Source organism: Nelumbo lutea, chromosome 5 (assembly GCF_056320005.1).
Source record: "Nelumbo lutea isolate HS-2025 chromosome 5, American lotus-T2T, whole genome shotgun sequence".
NCBI classification, from domain to species: Eukaryota; Viridiplantae; Streptophyta; class Magnoliopsida; order Proteales; family Nelumbonaceae; genus Nelumbo; species Nelumbo lutea.
In genome coordinates this window covers 38,768,724-38,774,851 of record NC_142688.1, presented here as the reverse complement: position 1 = coordinate 38,774,851, position 6,128 = coordinate 38,768,724, and the positions used below count along the sequence as shown (strand labels likewise).

At 33.3% G+C, this 6,128-nt stretch overlaps 1 long non-coding RNA gene across 1 annotated transcript; it reads left to right on the top strand.

The window, feature by feature from the left end:
- The first annotated feature begins 4,338 nt into the window (after nucleotides 1-4,338).
- LOC148851829 (uncharacterized) lies at nucleotides 4,339-5,678 on the top strand. The gene is made up of 2 exons (XR_016098804.1): nucleotides 4,339-4,586; nucleotides 5,178-5,678. It is a non-coding gene; the product is annotated as an uncharacterized LOC148851829 (long non-coding RNA).
- The last annotated feature ends 450 nt before the right edge of the window (nucleotides 5,679-6,128 follow it).

Below are 6,128 nucleotides of genomic sequence, written 5' to 3'. Positions count from 1 at the left end.
GACAATTGTGCAATTAATCAAATTTTATTTTGAAGCTGGACCATATCATTGTTTGGACTTCACTTGGGTTCAAATTTAATTCAATTGCAGGCACACTTACTCTTGAACTTGGATTGATGGTTTGGATCTTAATTATTATTTCTCATCTACTAAATTCTGCACAGGGACCGATTGGAAAAAATAATAATAATAACAAGAATTAACTGAAAAGAAGCAAGTTGGTACATAGATAGTAGAAGTATGCCAATGAAAGGCTAAGATTGTATAAATGAGTCCACTGATATAAAATATAGTCATACGTACTAGTGAGAGTGTATTTTATGGGTAAACTATCTTTTAATAGTAATACTACTGTACATCAAGACACTATTCTAGGTTGGTTTAGAAAACTGATAGCTGCAATTTTAGAGTTCCCATTACTTGAATTATTTATTTATTTTTATAATAAACCCATTTGTTAAAGTCTTGTGGTCGCACGTACATTTGCTCAGAATCTCTATCTGAATCTTGTATACCTTTAATTTATAAAAAATAAATCAAATCAACCACTGAAGAAAGTAGGGTTTTCCTCAGCTGTTTATCGAAGGCGATTCTAAGATTGTATGCTAACTTTATTAGATAACAGTTGTGTTCTATTATGGTTTTGAAAATCAGACTTGACCGGACAGTTGAACCGGTTGATTTGGAAATCAGACAGGTAACTAGTTTACCATAAGTTATTCCTCGCAAAAAATCGTTGATTTGATCAGTGATCCATTGACCCAGGTAATCGATCTAAACAACGGTTTTTTGCTGTTTTTTGTTTTTTTTAGATTAAAACAGGTTCAACCTTGAAATCGATGACCCGAATAATTCCGTGTCCGGTCCAGCTTTTAACTTTTAAAATCTTAGTGTATATTCATATGCTCATTTCTGATTGCAGAAAGATCTTTTCTCGCCTTTCTTCTCACACTATAGCTCATGTTAGAAGAGATACTAATGGTCATCTCACACTTAATTATTGGTCATCTCTCCCGTCATGTATTGATTATGTTATTAGGTGTTAGTTGTGAGATGTCTTATATTCATCTACCCTTTGGGCTTTTAAAAAATAAACTTTTCCAAACGAAATGTGAAAACTTTAATGCTGTGTTTGGTTGCAGTGCAATTTTATTTGTATTAATGTAAATGTATGGGAGTGCAATTGTAAAAAAAAAATGCAATTTCTTGTTTAATTTTGCTTTTAATTTTACTTTATTCTGTTTCATGTCTTAATTACTTCATTTGTACTGTAATCAAATAAAATAAGCTAAAATTTGAAACAAAAAAAAGGTCAGATTTACATTCAATTCATTTGGACTGTCATGATTTTGCATCAGTGCAAATTTATTTGCATTGCAACCAAACACAACCTAAAGTTCGAAAAAAAGGCCAAAAAAAGAAAAGAAAAAGAGGAAAACAACGATTGAGATTAGGTGGATGTTTGTTTCTGTTTACATTTATTCAATAAATGTTTATTGATGGTGCCACATAGGCGCCATCTCAACATTTTCCCTATCTTGCTCTTCTGCATACATCAAAAATGTAAAAAGTGAACTTTGGTTTATGTGCATGAAGTTATTTTTTGAAGCTTCTACAAATGGCCAAGCGTTTATTTATTGTTACACTGAAGTGGCGCTTAATGGCGCCTAATTGTCATAAACAATTGCAATTATTGCATTTCTCAGTTTTACCAATAAATAAAGTCCAAATGTTCATTCAATAAACATAAATGGAACCAAATACATACTAGAAAAAGCCCACAATCAACTTGTAAGTTAACTTCAAATTCAAAACTTTTTTAAGCTTCCACAAATGGCCAGGCGTTTATTCATTGTTAAGTTGAAATGGTGCCTAATTATCATAAATAATTGCAATTATTACATTTCTCAGTTTTACTAATAAATAAAATACAAATATTCAATCAATAAACATAAACGGAGCCAAAAACATACTAGAAAACAGCCCAGAATCAATTTGTAAATTAACTTCAAACTCAAAATTCCAATCACGCTCTCAGAATCAACGAGAGGAGCATCACGAATCAAGCAATACTGATATTGGTATTTACCAAATCAACATATTCAATCCATTGAATAAATGCTGTTGCAAATTATACTTCACTATGCACCAAGTTGGCCACATGAATACAAATTTTCACGGGTAAATGGCCCCTTGTTATCTAACCAAGCAAAATTCGGTCCTACAAAAAAAAAATTAATCTTCAACACCACAATTTTTTTCCTTTTTCTCTTTTTTTTTTTTGCTTTTCAATAATTTATGGGTTTTTTTTTTAACTTTTTATATGTTGGGTCTGGATGGGATTCAAGATTTGACGAAGTCCCAATTTTAGACTTTGATTAAATTAATTTTAATACGCCCCAATTTGAATAATTTATGCTGCTTTGGTGTAAACTCAAAGCACTTTTTAGCTTGATTTTGTTTTCTACAGCTCAGGCTTGAAATCAAAAGCTTGTGAAAATGAAGCCTAATTATCATCGGTATCTAATCTATGCTTTCGGATGTTAATCTGTTTCTTGTTCTACTGATGCGTTTCGATTCTTCTCTTAATATATAGTTCCTCATCAACTGATTCATCTGTTCTGTAAATCATGGTTTTTGAATCCCCGTTGATTTGGACGGTCTGACTATTTGGCCTAAGAACCATTTAGATAACTGATTCCGTTTTTAACTTAATCCTGATTTTTGGCCGAAAATCATTTAATTGGTCGAACCATCAATTCATTCGATTAGTTTAACGGTTTTTAATCATTTTTTATTTTTATTATTTTTTTTTTTCAAAATGAATCATACGGTCAAACATCAACGCAAAAACCGATGGCCAAAATAATTTCGATTCCAAGACATTTAGGCTATGTTTGGTTTACGTCTTTGGGCTTCATTCTCTTAATTCTTGCTCTTTTTATGTAATAATGGGCAAGAATGAATAATATTAGAGTGTTTGGTTACAAAATTTTTGCGAAGGGATACATTTTTTTAGAATAAAAAATCAGCCCTATAGCACAAAAATTGACTAGCCTGCAACATGAAAAATAATCATGCCCCTTCTTGCTCATTTCATTCTTTAAGGAAAATCTACCTATAAAACTGTTGCCATATATGTTTACTTTTGAAAAATCACTTTTACAAAAATACTTTTGCGAAAATGCTTTTATAAAATTACTTTTACATGAAAGCACTTTTATGAAAACACTTTTACGGAAGTACTTTATAATAGCACTTTTACGAAAACACTTATGGAAGTACATTTATAAAAGCACTTCTATGAAAGTATTTTTATGAAAGCACTTTTACAAAAGTACTTTTATGAAAATACTTTTACTGAAATACAAAAGCACTTTTAGGAAAACACTTTTGTAAAAACACTTTTATAAAAGCATTTTTACGAAAATACTTTTATAAAACATATATGCCAATTGGTAAACATTGAGTATTGGAGACCTAGGCTGGCAGTTTGTAAATACCGACATAATTTTTTTTTAAGAATAAAAAAGAGGAATATAGGACACTTGTCAATCTAAAAAGAATTCATTTTTAGGAAAAAAAAGTGTTTGATTCATAGCAATATTTGCTAATTTTGCCTATTATTACCAATTCTTTTCTATTTTAGAATTTCATCATGGGTAAAAATGAGAAAGAATGAGAATTGAACCAAACAGCCTTAAGGCTGTATTTGGATACGATGTAAATCAAGAACCGATGTAAAATTTACATCGATTCGCTTTTGTACGCATTTGGTAAAAGAGTGTAATTATTGTCGATGTAAAACTACACTCCGGTTCAGTTTTGCATGTGTTTGGATAGTGTAGTTTTGCACCCATGATAGATATAAAACCTCATCACCTTTAAAAATTAGATCGATAAAATCGATGTAAAACTTAAACATCTTTTTATATCGATTTCAAAATATAATGGTCATATATATTGACTATGACGTTTTACACCTCTTCCAAACACATCCAAAGATATTGCTGTAAACGTAAATGTGTGGAGATCACGAATTCACATCCAACAACGGCGCAGATCTGAACTCGTGGAGCACTGCCTTAAACTTAAAAGCATGCAACCAAACAATTGATTCATCAGTAGATGTGTTGACTGATAAGAGCAAAAAGCGAAAGGGTCCACTGCCTTAGAAGCTTTAGATTGGAATCTATCTTTAGCATGTGAGCATTGATGGTCATGGATTCCAATCTCACAGCTATCTCCTTGCGACTGGCTTCCTAATCAATTTGAGACAGCAAAAGATGCTCCAATCCTGTGATTGTTAATTGAAGAAGAATGAACATCGTTATCACTCTTGAATAAACCCCTCCTGGATCTTATCTTTTCTGAGTCTCCGACGCTAGCTCCTCAACGTCACCCATTCACCCTTAATATAAATTCACAGTTACTCCCCACCAAATTTGCATTCCTAGAGAGAACGCTGGAGAGAATGGGTGACGCCGGCGATCGGGTGAGAGACGGTGGGCGAACCAGTGGTGGTGGTGGTACCAACGGATCCAATAATACTACTAGCTTTCACAACGCGGTGAAACCCAGAAATGGTGAGATGAAGAGAAAGATTGTTCAATTATTGTTTCAGAAGTCCTCCAATTTACTGTGTCGTGGTTCAACTTCTTCTTCTGGTAGTATTTCTTGAGTAAATATGTGTCGGGATGCTCTGCTACTAGTAGCTTTTTTCTTATGATCGTTGTGTACTTGCATCTTCTCCGGGATGCAGTTATTATGTATCGTATCGGGTATCCAAGTTTGTTGTAATTAATTTGCTTTTGTTTTAATATATTTTCTTCTGTAAATTCCTCTCTCTCTCTCTCTTTTATATATATATATATATATATATATATATATATATATATATATATATATATTAATTACATCTGGTATGGCCTTTGAGTGTTGAGATGGTTTGGGAAATTCATCCGAATAAGTCCATGGCTTTCTCTATACCTTTCGTAATCGACATCTTAGATGCAAAGTACAACTACTCTTTGTCGGATTTTTCAGAACTGAGTCGGTAGGATTTAATTTCGCTTTTTGGACGGATGAATGCATCCTTCCGAGCGCCTAGAGAGTCGAGATAAAATGGCCAAAATTAGAAAAAGAAAACTTATTACAGTAGTTTTGCGTTTTTGTAGTTGTCCGTCCGAACTGATCGATGGAGGATTTGTCGAGCTCCTTGTTTGCAGAGAGCAAGACAATCAGGGTCATCCACGACTATAGTCGGAATCAGCTTTTGAAAGATCGAGTGACAGGAATAAAAAGAACGACAGATGAACCATCAGGTGCAAGTAGAAGAAGATGCTAACACTGATGACCGATCATGTTGGTGCCGAAGACGATCCGGCAACAGGTTTGCTTCTTCGGCCAACTTGAATAATTAACCACCGGTTTCACGGAGCCACCGTCGAAAAATTGTATGAGCACATTTCCAATCTCCGACACATTATCTTTTTGCATAGGCCGTCGCTCTTTGGAAGTCAAATAACCCCCGATCTGTTCTTTTTCTCGTTTGATTGACAAAAGATCTAGTCACATTCCCGAACAGATGAAGCCTGTTTTCCATTATTTTCAAATGGAGTTTTTTACCATTTTTTAACTTTCTTTACAGGGAAAAAAGCATGCCTTTAATTCTTCAATCTTAATTTGTGGATTTTACCATGAACAACTAATAGAACAGATTTATAAACAAAGGGTCTAGTGATTTGCCAGCTGGCAAAAGTAAATGATCCCAACATCGATCAATTTCAACATAGCAATTCCAGACCCACGTACTCTGGATATTTTTCGTTCAGCTTCTTCCGAGAGGCAAGAAGAGAACACAACATAGGACGACAAGTATCCCTTATTCTCAATGCAAGGCTATAAAGGCTGTTCAAAAAAGCTTTGCATCCACTGAATCCAGTTTTCACCCATAAGCAATTATTCCTGTATGTAAAATAAAATCCAGTATAAGCACTTATTCCTGTATGTAAAATAAATCCAAAGTAAGTGCCTATTCCGAGAATGAAGACTTATTTAAGAAATTCAAATGTAACGCTTATTTTTTTAAGTGTTTATTTCTTTTTTTTTTTTGGCCTATTTTAGCC